Source organism: Larus michahellis, chromosome 1 (genome assembly GCF_964199755.1).
Source record: "Larus michahellis chromosome 1, bLarMic1.1, whole genome shotgun sequence".
Classification (NCBI taxonomy): Eukaryota; Metazoa; Chordata; class Aves; order Charadriiformes; family Laridae; genus Larus; species Larus michahellis.
This window is the reverse complement of record NC_133896.1, coordinates 40,909,388-40,926,465: the sequence shown is the minus strand read 5'-3', so window position 1 is coordinate 40,926,465 and position 17,078 is coordinate 40,909,388.

Genomic DNA, 17,078 nt, shown 5'->3' with positions numbered 1-17,078 from the left:
TAAGAACTTGAAAATGACCATGGTATGAAGTTAGACTATGTTAGACTAGAAATAGGAGCTAAAGATTGTAAACATCACGTGAGAATTGCCTGTGAGCAGTGTCTGAAGTTTCTCGGTTCAGAGGCAGCATGCAGAATAGTACCAGCTTATTTGTCCTCTTATGAAAGCTACATCGTTAGCTTAAAGCTATCTATAATAACACTTGTGTGACTACAGTGTAAGCATACACTTTGGTAGGAAGCCAGAAAGAGTTCTTAAATGAAGGAATTATCATAATTTTGATAGTGCTTTGAAGTGTTTCTCTGATCAGGCAGTGCTGCTCTTCCCATGAGATCACTAACCACTGAAATTATTGCTGCTTTGTCAAGCCGTTCTGGCTTGAAGCAGAGCACCAGAAGTCTGGAAGAGGTGCTCTGCCATTGGATTTCTTTGTCTCCATCTTTCTCAAGGGAAAACACGCAAAGAGTTGGTAGAGACCTTCTGAAATTACACTGGTCTCTTTCTCAGGCTGCTGTAGGGACCAAATAGCTCCTGGGAATCAGCAGTGCCAAAAATTGGGTGAGTAACAGATGAAAGTGGCAAAAGGTACTATTAATTAAGTTGGAACAGAAGAAAAAGTTAGCTGCAATTTCCACAGCGGAAATAGACCTCGGCCACCTTTTTCACTGATATATTTGGCAAAGTCTAGGAATGTCCAGCCCTGAGGTTGGGAAGCCAGGGCACGGACAGAGCCAGCAGCCAGCCCACCTCACCACAGCGCCCTGTGTCAGTGAAAGACATCAGCTTGGCTGTCTGCACACCCAGCCAAGGCTCACTGCACGGCCTGACGGTGCGAGCTGCTGGGAGGAGAGAGGCGGCAGAGCCCGCAGGGAAGGCAGCCCTAAAGCAGCCGCTTTTCAATTTCATCTGCAGTCACAGCCTCGTAGTTGCCCTGTGACTCTCTGAGGACTTTGGGCACGAGTTCCCCCCCACCATCGCCTGCGAGCTGAAACCTCCGTTTCCAGCCCTCTGCCAGCAGACGTGAATCACAGCGGCAGTGCTTTTTCCCTGCTTTGACTGCATTGACTCTTCCACAGACATTGCTCAGGGCCCTCTCCATCTTCTTTGTAAAGTACGATGAAAATCCCTCACATTAGAAGGCATCCGGGAAGGTCGGCCATCCGAGTTAATTAAACAGTGCCGCAGTCAGCACAGCCACACATAGATCTTGTATGTTCCTTTTTTTGCTAGAGTTACGTTCTCCAAGGCCAGTGCCTCTGCCAGTGATCAAGCATCTGAATTCATTTCATTTTCTCCAGTGATTTCTATTGCCCATTTTCAGAAAATATATTACTCTCAGTTCAAGCTCTGGTTAGAGTGTTACAGATCGCAGCTCTTTTACAACAATATTTTGGAACATTGATGCTAAATACTGAATTGTTATAAAAATAAGGACGGAGAATGTAATCACAAACACAGTCAGGATGTTGTCAAATTCACTCACCACATACCTGTCAGCCCAAACTCCATCAAGAATAAGAAATCTCCAGGGTACAGCTATTCATCTATCCATCAATTTTCACATCTTCTTTCAGCTTTCAAGTTAGAAACAGCAGTATTAGCATCAACTGATAAAGACATCATGACGGTGATGGATGAAGTTCCAGAAGCATATGCTGGGGATATGACTGATTTCAGAGATTTACATAAATTAAGTGAAGAGGTTGTATTCAGGCTAGTGGAGCCAGTGTCTTGATCTCCCTCACCAAAGGAATCTCACTAAGCTATGCAGTCATTTATCAGATGATATGGTAATTAAAGTAGTGTCAGCAAGGCATCTTGGCAGTCTCCACTGAATATACAATTCGTAAATTTTTGCAGAGGTACTGTTATTGTAGCCAGGATTGTCCGCATAAAGGCTGCACAAAGCTGGTAGGCAGAAATACATCTTTTATTCAACCCACTGATAGATTTGGAGAAAATCCCTAAGATTTCAGGCACAAAAGCCCTCCTTTAGTTTTGAAACAGAATAACCTACAGACAAGTTCAGAATGCCGCTTGACTTAACTGTGTTAATTGGTAAGACCGGGAGAACAGAGCAGTTTGTACCCCGGGAAGAGGAAGGCGCGAGCAGTTCAGCCGCCTTTGAGCAGTGCAGCCCTTAAGCTGACACGCCAACTACAGCGGGGAGGTAGAAAGGCAGCTGCCTTGGGTCAGGCTGTGAGCTGGGCTAGAGGGACCACAGTACTGCACTGTGTCGGCAGATGTGCCTCCAAAGTCTGGGGATCCCATGAAACGCTCCAAAGATGAGTTGCGTAGGGACACATTGAGTTGCATTAAAAGTGGTCCTTTAGTAGAACACTTTGCATGAACATGAAGAGGCTGGGGAGCTGTTGACCTTCTGTTCCAGGGTAAATATTAGTGGCAGCTGGATAACAACTGCATCAGTAGCAGCCTTGACAACTCACAAAGGAATCTGTTAGCAGATATGAGCGGGAAACAAGCATTAAGAGTGATAAGTAGCAAGTCGCCATCTTCCTGACCATCATAGCATGTAAAAACAAGAAGACTTTGTATTCACAAAACAACTTCTACCAAAAGCAATCCGAACTTTTTCCCACCTTTCAATACTCAGACCTCCCAATATCCCTTGGGGGGAAAGTATTATTATGCAAAGGCTAAATGACTTGCATTCTGCTAAGGATAAATGATTTGCCTAAAGACACAGAGCAAATGAGTGGCTTTGATTTATAGCTCTGATCTGGCCTGACTGCAAGGGAAGACTTTTCCGGATTCTCTGAAATCTCCAGCCCCCACTGGAGAAAGAGACAGTGCAGGGTCAGAATCCAGCAGTCTGAGTCTCAATACTCGATCTAGGAGAAGGCAGTCACCCTTTTTCTTGCCCAAAGCGCTGTTTGCGGAGCAATGCCTGCAATGTCTTTGCATTACGCATTTGACAGAAAAAAAATAGAATATAATAAGAATACTCTAATGCGATAATGTATGTTTATATGCATTGCCACTCTTCTTAAAATTGTGTTTGAGCAATCTAGCTCTAATATTTCTTGTTTCTATAGAACTCTTTGCTAGCTAATTTTGTAAGTGTGTCTGATCGGGCTCATTTAATTCATCATTTTCGTTTGACTCATTAATCTCTGCCTCTCCTTTGAAAGATAATCTGCATTTAATGGCTATGTTATGTAATATGCAGCAAGCCAGGAAAATCTTGCACACTTTCAGAGGGCAATATTGTAATGTGTCACTAGATTTATCTGTGCATCAAAATTTCATTTTTAAGATGCCCAAAGTGCTTTCAATTACCAATAGGGTGAGTTTCTGAGCGCTGCTATAATTTGTTTCTGGGAGAGTCTGAGGGTTAGAAATCACAGTCATGTAAGAGTTTGTCAAGGCATAGCCGCAATCACACACAAAAAGCTAAAGATGGGAGGGAATAAATTAAAATTAAATGATATGCTTTATATTTTCTTACCAATAATTACTCACCCCAAAGCCACCTCTTCTGACAATCGTTATGCTAAGATTGCTCATGGGTTGATTCCAGGCCCTGGTAGGTGGGAAGTAAGCCCAAACCCTCCCGTTCCCCATGCTCCTGCAGCTCCCAGTAAGGATAACAAGGTGTTTGCAACTCTGCTATTGGAGGTAGGAACAATCCATCGCAAGCATCAGATGTCAATCTATACACCTTTTAGCTAGTGAGTGAAGGTGTTTGATGTTCTTCAAACATCTCTTAAAGACACAAAGTGACAGCAGATGGAGAAATTTAAAGATGCGACAGGGCAGTAAATCTGGCCCACTGTTGATTTCGATTTAGTCTTTGTAATGTTTTCCAGACCAGACTGTCAATGGAAACACTGAGACGGTATACTTGCAGACCGCTCACGTGGGTTTGACATTCTTTTTCTTAACTTCACCCCATTATTCTTACTGGAGGATTCACCCTGTCCATTCCAGGAAATTTGGGATAGCTAAGCCATGGCGCCTCTTTTTTCCCTTTCCTATTGCCTCTAAAGTACATATTACCATAGCTGAGGTAAGGATCGTAATATTAAACACATATATGATCCAAATAATTCAAGATGACATTGCGAATACACTTCTTATAGGTATTAGGACTCCTCTTGTCTTCAGATACAATCATAGAAACTTCCTCTCCTCTACTGCTTTTTGGTTCTTCATCGACTGTCTCAGTCACTGGTCTTTCATTTAAGATTTTCTTAGTTATCTTATAGCTATTGAGTGTACACATAAATACATAGACAGTTTTTATTTTCATAGTCTCGTTGCCAAAGACTTAATTTTATTAACAAGCTGAGACATCTAATTAGAGCAATCAAATACCATCTCCCTAAACCCTGATTTGTTTCTCATCTTGAATTCTTTCCTATTTCTTAAATCCTTCTGAGAATGAAAAACCATATCCAATAGCAGTCAAACCAAAACTGGCAGACAAAGATTATAACTCCTCGCTCAGTGACATTATGCATTACAGTGTGATCCCATAATGGTACCAGCTCATTTTGCTGCCATAACTCATTGCAAACTTGTACCTGCTTTTTGCTCTGCTAACTCTTCTAGACTATTTTGCCCTGGCACTCTTCAGGTTTCTCCGTTCTACTGAGTAACGGAGTTTGTGAATGATTTTTCACAGGAGAATTAGCCTGCATTTAGAGGTGAATATTATTTCCTGCCCAATAGTCAATTCTTTAGGTAGGGTCTGGTAAATTTTCCCCATCCTTACCATTGTTAACAAGTCCCTCGCACTGTAGATTTCATTAAGTGGCTGCTTTTTCCTTCCTTTCTGTGAAATCATTAATGAAGATATTAAAACTCGAGCAAACCCAGGCATCCACTAGATATCTCACCCAAGTTTTGCAGATTGCCACTTTTCATTATCTTTTGTAACAGTTCTTCAGCCAACTTCAGTCCATGTGAACATGTTTGTTCCCTGGCCAATTTGAATTAATTTTGAAAGCTGCTGTCAAATGCTTTATTAAAATCCAAATAAATGATAGCTTCTGCTCTGAATTCATCCAATAATTTTGCAATTCTTTCAAAAAAGCAATCATCGAGTTTGTTTTGCAAGATCTGTACTTGGTAAATTCACACTACTTAATGTTGTTGCTTTCATTATCCTCCAGAAGTCCAGAAATGCCTTTTTTCCCCAACACTTCTTCTTTAGCATCCTAATGATCAAAGTTAGATTTATTAAAGGGCAATACTCTGGCTGCCTAAGTATACATAATCATTGTGTCTCTTCCACCTTCAATTTTCTAAAGCCCAGTGGTAGGTAATAATTGTTTTAATCTATTCCTCCGTTTCTATTCTGCGATTTGCATATTATGTTTCCAATAATGGTTTGAAATGGGGCGGGGGGGGGAGGCTGTGAAGCCTAAAGCTTCTTCTTCTGGTCAAAGAAAACAGTTCATCTATAGCCATAATTTCCAGATTATTGATGCTGTACTGGACTGTTCGACTTCCATACCTCTTTCTCGGTATCTTTCTTCACTAAGTACTCAATTATCTGGTGCTTTTTTCTTGTCCCAGATTAAAGTGGTATCTTAACCCATTTCAGTCCAACGCCTTTATTCAAAGCCATGAGCGCTTTTGTTGTTATTTTAGATTCCTACAACCTGCTGGGTTTCTTCGCTACAACCACCTTGTTCATAACTTATTCCTAATTGCCTTCAGAGTGAAGAAAATCATTGCACCACCTTATGTTTACCACCATATAGTGTTCAGATACTACTTCTGTTTCTATAATGTAAGACATTACAAACTGAAGAGATACAGACAATATAAAGGATTTTCTATCTCAGACAACATATCCCCTACCATGGCATCAAAGAGTCAGGAAGAAATTATATTATTCATGAATAAAACAAACTTCAGCCTTGCTCAGAGAATGCATCTGCTCTCTGGCCTTGGCATATTTCAGGAGCTACGCTGGTTTTAGTCAAAAGCAGTGCTCAATGTCTGTTCTTGAGTAATGTCATCAGGAAACAGTCAAACCCTAAATACTACATGTGTGGGGAAAAAGTCTGGGTTTAAATCAAGACATAAGAAAGATTCAATTTATCAATTTTTCAGCAATTACTTGCTATCAGAGGATTGTCATCTGTCAAAACAGGCAGTGTATATCCTCAAACGTATTTTGATTAGGATATATTGCTTCCCAGACTCTGTGGTGTGGTCAACATGCTGGAGGGAAGGGATGCCATCCAGAGGGACCTGGACAGTCTTGGGAGGTGGGCCTGTGCAGACCTCATGAAGATCAACGAGGCCAAGTGCAAGGTCCTGCACGTGGGTCAGGGCAATCCCAAGCACAAATACAGGCTGGGCGGAGAATGGATTAAGAGCAGCCCTGAGGACAAGGACTCAGGGGTGCTGGTGGATGAGAAGCTCAACACAAGCTGATGATGTGCACTTGCAGCCTGGAAAGCCAACTGCATCCTGGGATGCATCAAAAGAAGCGTGGCCAGCAGGTCGAGGGAGGTGATTCTCCTCCTCCACTCTGCTCTCGTGAGACCACCTGGAATATTGCATCCAGCTCTGGGACTCCCAGCATAAGAAGGACATGGACCTGTTGGAGCAAATCCAGCAGAGGGCCACAAAGATGATCAGAGGGCTGGTGCACCTCTCCTACGAAGACAGGCTGAGAGAGTTGGGGTTGTTCAGCCTGGAGAAGAGAAGGCTCTGGGGAGACCTTATAGTGGCCTTACAGTACCTAAAAGGGGCCTCCAGAAAAGGTGGAGAGGGACTCTTTATCAGAGAGTGTACTGATAGGACAAGGGGTAACTGTTTTAAACTGAAAGAGGGTAGATTTAAATTAGATATTAGGAAGAAATTCTTTACTGTGAGGGTGGCGAGGCACTGGAACAGGTTGCCCAGAGAAGTTGTGGATGCCCCATCCCTGGAAGTGTTCAAGGCCAGGCTGGATGGGGCTTTGAGCAACCTGGTCTAGTGGGAGGTGTCCCTGCCCAGGGCTGGGGGGGTGGAACTAGGCGATCTTTACGGTGTCTTCATCTTTCTATGATTCTGATTCTATGATTAACACAAATGACAGAAGTCTATGAAAAAACAAACAAACAAACAAACAAACCACCCACCCTACTGAGACTCCCTTGGTTTGATGGTTACTTTTTTACACTCATGTTCTGACCAGCTCCCTGAGTCAGGCTTCATTTACTAATTTCATTTACAGCAAATGGAGTCATTTTTTCCAAGTTCATCATTCACTTCAGTTTATCCCTTAAAATTTCCTGTGTACGTTATCCCACTACTGAAATTCATGATATTCACCCATTCTATCCCCCTTACTGCATTAGTTGCATATTTTATGATGTGATTTATTGTTTTTTTTTTCTCCATGTTGACTGAGGGATCCTCGATAACAAGCTCAGATGCAGACATCTATTTAGTAGACAACTAAACTTAGCAAGTCTGGCACACGTTTTAGGAACAAGGCTCTTTGGAAGTAGTGTATTGCACTGCTTTGTCTCAGCTGTTCAAATCTTTCTAGCTCTGCTAAAATAGGACTGGATGGTACATTAATTGAATCATTACTACCAGGACACATGGAAGTCCCAGTCCTGCTGTGCCTTCAGACCAGCGGATACAATTCTTCTGTCACCAACTCTGATACAAATTAGAAGTTGCTAACGCAATGTAGAGGAAGTGGGTATACTTACTTACTAGGAAGACAAACTCTATCTTACCCAGCCAAAAGTGAGTCAACTCTATTTATTCAAGCTTATCCACTTGTCTATACATGCCTGCACTCAACCTGCTGGTTTGAAGAGTCATTTCTCATTACATACTTCATTGAATCCCTTGGGTTTAGCAAATCTCATATTTACTTCAGTTTTTCAAATGTAGTGCAATTAGCATATTGCACCATTATGCCCTGTCAGGTTTGTATCTGGTCAGCAGAAACTGCAAGTTTAACATATGTAGGAAGGAATTAGTAGACTTCTGCCTTTTTATAGCCTAAACAAATCACTTTTAGACACTTAAAATGTGTAGCACCGTTTTATATCCTATTACAAAGTACAATTGCTGAACACAAGTGAAATGCTTTTAAAATTGTAATTGCAGTTGCACACCTAATTTTAAACCTATGACCTTCATTTTCCCATTTATTGTATGTGTAATTTTGAGTACTTAGCCTCCATAGAAATTCCATGCAGCTATATCAATTAAATATTTGCCCATTTTATTTCAGTGTCATAGTGTGCACACAGAAATAGTAAAATGCAAACCTCATATATGCCTTTGAAATTTTGGTATTAGGCAAGGTCACAGAAGAATGAATTATGTAAAGACAGATGCAGAGACAGTTTTTATGAACCACGATCCTGATATTTTGTCTTTAGTTTTTTTATTCATCTGACTATTTTTCCCAGGCTGAACTATGAGTTACTGAAAAATACCCTCAGTGATAAGGCGATTTAAACAGAAGAAAGAAATTCCTGAGTCAACCATTTATCTGCTACTGAATTCTGTGAACTAATCTTACTTCAAGCAAGAGCTTCCCCTAAGCAGTTCATATATTTTAATACGGTACAAGCATTCAGTATACATGATACGTCTTATGGCTTACACTGTCTTAAAACTAAAGGGAAAAGTCTGCAGTTGCATAGAAAACCGGGTGAAATCCTAACCAAGGCTCCTGGCCCACCAGCCTAGACCAGTCCCAATAAGGCACTAAGGAGTCTTTATCTTTTAACGCTTCTTAAACCCACCACATTTAGTGGCAACCATTACCCAGTGTTTAACTTAAGGAGAAATAACTTGTCTTACATTTGTTGGTAACTACGGGAAGAATGTTTTAAAATGCATGTGTTTCATTAAACTTACATTGGCCAGTGAACACTTTTTAACGTAAAAACTTGGGCGCTCTCCTATCACACTGTTCCACTGGAGATTATTTTAACTGCTTGTCATTGAATTAAACCTATAGATGTGAAATAACCCTCTGTATTTTTTTTTCAGTCTTTTAATTCAGCATTTAGCCTGAAGTGCCTTTTCTGTATGCTTTTCTGTAAGCTTTTCTCAGAGGCACAGTCTCAATTCTTGCTTGTGTCTTGCCTTTGTGTTAATTTGTTACAACTTCTTGAGATTTTCCTCTGCTTGTCCTTTATGGCTGCACAAATCATCAGAAAACGCTCAAGAAAGACCCTCTTCCCCCTCCTGCAAGTGCCTCTGCTTTCCAAGCTGACGTGTTCACCTTTGGAGTGACTTATCTGCCTTGGGGCCACTTGCCAACTTGGTTTAACCTACTTTTGATATCAACCACCCAAAAGCTTATAGGCATTTTGAAAGGGAAAGAACTGCTCTGATTTCCACTTGTTCATATGGAAATACATGCTGATTTTGCGCTAAGGCTTCTATTACAACACCGTTACCCTAACCTCCATAGCAATGTGTTCGAAATGTGTCAATCAGCTAAGCAACTGAGTGGGGTGGGAAAAAATGTGTTTCATCCATACATGCAGAGCGGAAACAATATACACGATTTGTATGAACTATAAATAGTTAACGGATCTAAAAGTGCATCTCTGGAAATAATACCATTTATTAAAACCTTATTTGTGAGGTATTTCATCTTTTTAAGGGACGGATTCACATTTGTGCGTGTTCTTATTGCAACCTTTTGACAGTTTTATTGTTGAAAAGTTCAAGGTACATCTCATAATTGTACCAGGAACACGCATTTATCTCTGGCAACAGTTCTGTGCCACATGAAATGAATTACTGTAATAGACATGTCATGTAATAGCATCTCATTATCCTCCCCCTCTTCCTCCTCTTTCTTTTTCTTAACCTTCTGCAATGAGCAGGTCAAAAACGATGCTATGCGTAACAGACAGAAGTGATTCCTGAGTAAGTTCAAGAAGCAAAAAGATGTTTGCTAAAAGTAACGCTGTAGCAGCACAGTGAGTAATTAACATCATGTTCAATACATCGCAAAATGAAAGCGCTATACTAGGGCTTGAGCCCTAACGCTGCTACTCAGGCCCTAGCAGTTTGGCAGATATGGAAGCACTTTTGCGAGTCAGGGGCAGGATGGTTATCACCATGGAAAATCAAGGCCACTCAGATCCTTCTGCCTCGGTTTCTTCATTGCAGGCCTCTAATTACTGCTGAGAGACAAGATGATACGAAGGAAAAACTGTACAAAATATATCCAGGCTCTACCTGCTGTTCTTGGAGTTGCTGTGGCCTGAGAAGAAGAGCAGTGGGACCGTGACAGAAGGGGAGGAGGTGACGTGTGGGAAGCGTACCTGGGGATCAAGCCTCACCATGGCCCTGCTGATGCAGTTCTAATTCATCTTGCACCATTAGTCCCAATTCTAATGGGTTGACTTAGGACAAATTGTCACAGACCTACAGGACAGTATGGGCTAGATTCGCTACAGAGGAGTTTCTGTAGTTTGACATCAGCCCCAAGATGCAAACGACAGCCACTAGTAGGGCGGCCCTTTTAACCATTCAGCAATTTCTGTTTACTTTAATTAGATTTTGGCCACAGTAGATGTGGCTGTTAACTCAAAGACTAAGTTTCGACATAATGAGGCTTTAATTTCCCAAGCACATCCTCATTATTTCACACCATTTCAGCCTTACCTTCATTACACTTTTCTGACAACTATCTTTGTGCTGGTTTTCCCAGCCCATCCGTAATATACTCAGCCATCAAATATGTCGTTCTCATCTAACATGGGGTTTATGTGCTTGATTCTTAGAGAAGCCAGGATTGTCACCAGCTCACTGAATTTTTTCTCTCCACTCCCGAGGCCTTGGCCCTTGCAGTATGCAGGAGTCAGAGCACCTCTCATAGCAGTGGGACTCTGCATGGTGGCTTCTATGCTGAAGGTGCAGCTTAAAGGAAGCTAGATCATTTTTGCTAGGAATAGGAGTAAGCAGGGAATTCGTCAGCAAAAACTGATTTTCTGTTATTAAGATAGCAAATACTCCTAAGTCAATTTACAAACCAAAAGCTCTAACTTATCTCCGTCCTACTCCCTCCAGCTCAGCCGCGGAGCTTTCAAAGCAAATGTCTGCCTTTAAAGTTCTGCTCTTACCGAAGACACTGAGCCGAGAGCAAATAAACAGCTCTTCATTTGGTCTTGTATGAAAATGTTCAACTTGAAAGCAACTCAGCCACCGACTGAAGTGCTGCTGATTGCAGTGGCCGCACTGGGGAAGAAACAAGCATGTTCTTTTTAATGTTTGATTAGGAGATGTGCTGCCACTGGGATTTCAGAGGGAAGTGCCATTTCTCCCTCCTCAGGTCCTGCCTCCTCTCCCAGGCATGCTTCCAAGGTGGCTGTGTGCTTCTTCTCCGCTGTTTCAACACTCCTAGAGAGGTGTATGTAGCAGAAAAGGGAGGGACAAGGCCCCTTTTGGGAGGCAGTACGTCCTAGCCTTCCATAGTTCACCCTGCATACTAGTAGCCCCTCTTTATGTGAAAGCTCTCTACTGGCCCCCAAGCCACCTCCTTGGGCCTCCTGAACTCATGCCCCAGCCCTAAAACCAGGAAAAACACGCGTGAGGGGGTATGTCTCCATACTCTGCTGACACACGGGCATGGGATGGCCAAAATTCTAGCCCCAGTATCACACAGGGAAGTGTTTAATAGCAGGGTACATAAACAGACCCATTTAGGCCCCAGCTCTGCTTACCTGTGCCCAAAGCATCAATGCTGCCTGTTGTGCTTTGCAAAATCAGGACCTTAAAAATTCCCTTCGGCTTTTCAGTAGACTAAGATGTGCAGTAGAGAAGAAAACATCTTTATTGTTAAAGAGAAAAGCCATTCTGGCATTGAAAGGTATATTTTGAAAAATACAGGGTTGTCTTTTACTCCCAGTGATGTCAATGTCAAAGCTCCAATTGACTTCAGTGGGAACATGATTGTACCCAATGGGTAAATAATTGCACATATTTCACATCTCATTGTTACTGAAAACTGTTCTTCAAAAAGGGAAAATAATAGCCTGAATTCAAGGACTCTATTAAAAAGTCATTCGAACTGCATTCCAGTTGAAATCACTTTTACCAATGAAAAGATCTTTTCTGCTTATTCAAAATCTACATAATTAGAAAAGCACAAGACAGACTTTGCTCTCTATTCCAGTCTCAGTCCTGTTGGTCTTGGAGCGCTCAGGAATACTTCCAAGCCCAAATTTTGTATTTTCTGAGGACCTCTGCTTTCTATTAGTCCCAGGATTTTAATATGTTTTGACAAATTCCTCACGTCAAAAAACACTTTTTCTTGCATGTTTTTCATTGTAAAACCTCAGTGTATCTATTCAGCATTATTAAACTGTTATCTCAACTGAAATAGGAACATAATCAAAAGGCTGGGTATTATTTATCTTAGCCATGCCTCCACGTCAGAAAATTAAGACAGTGATGAATTACACATTACTATACAAAATTTTATTATCAGAGACAAAATTCAAATTTGTTCTGCTTAAAATACAGAAGATAAAGTTTCTCATTTAAAAAAAAAAAATTCCATTTAGGCAGTCCTTAGGTAGAGTGGAATAAAAATTTTATGTTGAACACATAGCGGTCTTGTATTTATGGAGTCATTTTTAAAGGCATATCATAGAAAAACATTTTTCTGGTAAACTGTAACAGAAATTTATATATTTCATCTGGCTAATGGTTTAAATTGCTGATTAGTTTAATATTCATTAATTAACATTGTAAGAATAATTCTGCTTTTACTCTCAAATCCCAGGATGCTTCAAACAATAAATGAAAAACCTTGTTAAATTTGGCGTTTATAGGTATACTGAGAATCAGTTAGTATCTCCCCTCTATATGCAAAATATATGTTTTTCTATAAAAAAGAAAAGAGAGAAATTGGCTCTGTATAAAGTAACTTGTGATCTTAAATTCAGCAAAAACACGACACTATATCCTGCACCTAAAACCTGTGCAGAAACAGGTTGCAACCTAAATCACTCTCCAGAAAGACTGTTTCAGCCAGACGCATGATTTGCTACAGAATTTGAAGGACTTGATTAACCCCGCAGAAATCAGGGGGGCTGCCTACACGCCTACGTCGGTGGCTGAGTCGTGGTCAGCCTCGACAGCCTCACACCCTGCCTACGTTCCACTGCTTTGCCCAGCTGAAACTTCTGACTAATGTCTGTAAATACAAAGAACCCATGAAAGCTTTGTCAAAGCAAAATGGTCCAGAATTAGAAGCTATACACGCATGCATATAATGGAACGTAGAGAGACAACCATGACATTATGCAATGATCTGTATTTCCTTTAAATGAAGATGGCATTCTGATCTTGCAAAGGCTCGTTTGTGTGAAACCATTGGTGAACTGTACCTAAACTGAGCCAGCTCCACCTCTTATTTGACAAAGAACTGAATTCCAAAGAGTACAGATTTGAGAAGTGATGGAAAAATACGTTCTTCTAATCACAGTATTCAGAATTAATCTAAGGCTGAGACAGACTTAATAGAGGGACTCATCCATTATAGCCAGCATTAATAGCTGCAGGACTCTCTTCTTAAGGTGTCAAAAAATCTTACCTCTTGGGAAAATAATGCCATTTATTATCAAGCCTTTATTTTCAATAGTATGATCCATTTATGTCATATGACGTGTGTGTAGTGGAATAGATCATTAGTTTTCAGGGAAGTGCTTTATGTTTATCTTCTGCAAAAATAGAGCAACTGAACACCTTTCAGCAAAACATGAGACAGGGAGCTACAATCTCTGTTTTTATAAGGCTATACGTCTCACCCACACCAAAGTCTATTGTCCCTCAAACATAAAAACAACATAGCAAAATTACATTTACACATATAATAAAGCTGTCTTTGTACAGGGTAGTTATACAGTAATTACAATGATGTTTCCATTAGAAACTGTCAGAATATTTTTTTTTTTTTCACAGAGTGTCTAAGTCCAGGGAAGTTCATCTCTGCTGAAATCTACTGTGTGCTGGAAAGAGAGGGTAGTAGCCACACTTTTCACAGCACAGTATTCTGCAGTTCTCCGAACATATTATAAAGCTTTATCACATTTGAACTGATCGCAAAGTATTATTCTAACAAAAAGCAAAAGGAAACCAAAAGACATTTGTCATCCCATATGTGCTACTGAAACACAGATACAAATACGCGAAACATCCCGTATACCGGCCCAGCCATCACCTCCGGGGGCTGTTTTGAAAGCAATGGGTTAGATCCTCAGCTGCAATTCACATCAGTCACTTCAACGGATCTACCTCTCCGCGCGCCAGCATTGGATCTGCGGTCACACGCGTGTCGTTAGTTTGGCTACAGGTTGTTTTGAAATTACAGAAATGAACATATTAAGTGGACCGAAACGTGTCGCAGAGAACTGAGACTGCATCTTGGCTCTCGGCCTCGTCCATTGCACCAAGGCATACGTTATCGGGCAAATCCAAGCACTGCTGTCCAGGAAACGTTGGGGCGCTCTGGCTAAAGCCTCCTGGCTCATGACTACCGGCTGCAGCATAGTCAGTCCCCTCTGCTCTCTCACCACTGTGTTCTCTACCGACATCGCTTTAATATCCTTAGGAAACAGTGCACGCAAAATAAGCAAAGCATTCAGAAATGCCACTTGGCAAAGTTGTGCTTAATTCACTAGTTACAAATCAGCCAAATATAAATGCGCTTTTTTTTGAGAAAGGACATTGGGTCTGACCCGCAGCACTTGGGGTTGATTCTCCTTGAACACATCTCAATGAAACTGGCTCTGTATCTGTTCTATAAAGCCCAACCTCAATGGCATCATCACGTGGGGGTGTTCTGAGGTCAAGCTACCCTCCACTGCCAGCATAAAGACACAAGATGGAGCTAAGTTCATCCAGCTTTTTCAAAATATACTTGATTTTAAAATTCTTCTCCAACTAGGGCATGTGGCCTTACTTTGGTGAAAAACCCTTACACATAGCACTCCCTTTTCCCCTTCCTTCTCACAGAAAACTAAATTGCTCATGTCAGCATGGACTACTTGCTCAAGTCAGAGTGGTTTCACTGGGTTTCAGTATTGGTTTTAAGACAGGCAGAAGGTTCCGCAGTCACATGAGAAACAAAAAGTGGCCCACTTTTTACAGTTTTCTATACAAAAAGGGAACTGCATGGTCACTAGTGCCATACAGGTTTGTACACGCATCCACGTTTTTTGATGGCATTAGTACAGTAACTACTATTATTACCACAAATAATTTGAAGTTACATCCTTCCAAACCATTTATTAGAAAAAAGTCCCAAGAAACTCATGGCACATTTTCAACATTAACAAAACTATCAGAAAGGAAAAGACTGTCTGTGTTCTTATGCATACTTGAAAATTCAAAATATTTGACTGCTTGAAATTAGTTCTGAAGAATGGACATTAGTCTAGACCTTTACAAGTATTTTTGTCAACATTTTCCAGTTGGAGTGACCACAGCTCAGGATTTAGGTTTTTCTGTGCAGTGCAGGCTCACTAGCCGGACCTTTGTTTCCTGCTAGCACAAGGCAATGTCACTAACCTCTGAAGATCACCCATAATCAGCAAAGGGACCTTCTGTCCTTCCTGTCCATCTAAGAGAAACTTGGATGGAGCCTTTCTGCACTTCAATGGTTTCCCAGCTGCCTTCCTGACCCAGGTGGGCTGGCGGCAGTGGTGGATGATGGAGCCAGCAGCTTTGGGACCGCTCTATCCAACGCTGGGCAAACAGCCTCTATTCAGGCTGCTCGGAAGCAAGATGGTCCTTTTACTCCTTCACGCTCACGCTAACACTGTGGCTATAAACTCTGCTTTAGGACAGGGAGCCTGATATGGTGAGTACTCACAACAAAAGTGGTGGTAAGTCAACTGAATACATGAACAGTTTTCAAAGCCGCAACATTCTTCCTCAGAGAGACAGTTGCACATTTGATTCAAAGCATATTTTCATTGACTTCAGTATCGGCTACCAAAATCTTATTGTGCAGGTACCTAAACAAAGGCACCCTCATCTTCAAGGCAAATATTATCTTCACTTTATTCTATCTAAATAATCAGACTTACTGACATTTTATGGGAAAATTATCTCTACAGAAGATATTGCACATGAACATAGAAATATATAATTTTCTTTTTTTTTTTTTATTCTTTACTACTAAGGATTTAATTGTATGGTTCAGGATCTTGGCTGTGAAAGCACCCTTCTGCATCAGTGGAGATATTTTCTTTGACACTGTAAAGCTCAGTGACATATCCACAACAGCCCAAAAGCTACACAAAATTCACCAGTTTCCAACATAATATCAGAATTCTTGCTATATTGACTGAAAAGACCATCAGAGGTCAGAAATTTGGATGTACTTAAGGACATATGAAGTTTTTTTCATCAAAATCAATGTCCAAGTACTCCTAGTTACAGCAGAAGTGACATTTCATTTCAGAAGAATGTTTTCACATCGTTCTGCCCTAGTCAAAATCATGTACCTACTATCATTTTAACAGCCATTAGCAGTGGACACATGAATGATTCTACCAGCTACAAAGTAATAGACTGAGATTTTTGTAGTGGATAATGTTCTAAAAATACAATAGGTATTTTTACAATAGGTATATTGTCATGCTGGCATAAAATCGTGTCTATTCATATGTCTTTCTATATGATTTAGTAAGCCATAACAATTAATAACTGCCAAGGATCCTGAGTCATACAAAGGCTGATTAGAGATGCAGGCCCCATCAAATCTCCATAAAATGATGCCCAGGGCTTGGGTGAGGTCCACGTCCACACTTGATCCACATTTTGCAGCATCTCCTCTCACTAGAAAGGACAAAATTAAATCCTGGATTTGAAAACGCTGAAAAGTTCGGGGTATTTGGCTTCCTAATCACAATCCAAATTATAAAAATGGGGCCAATCTTTAGATAAGGACAAAGCAAGAAAACGACTGGTAAAGGAGAAAGAAAATCAATAAGATAAATAGATTTTTCTAAGCAGACTGTATTAGAGTTTTCCATGAGGTATCAACTATTCTTTAACACACAGCTGTGTGGAGGTTCTTATTAGAAAAAGTTTCAAAAGACATA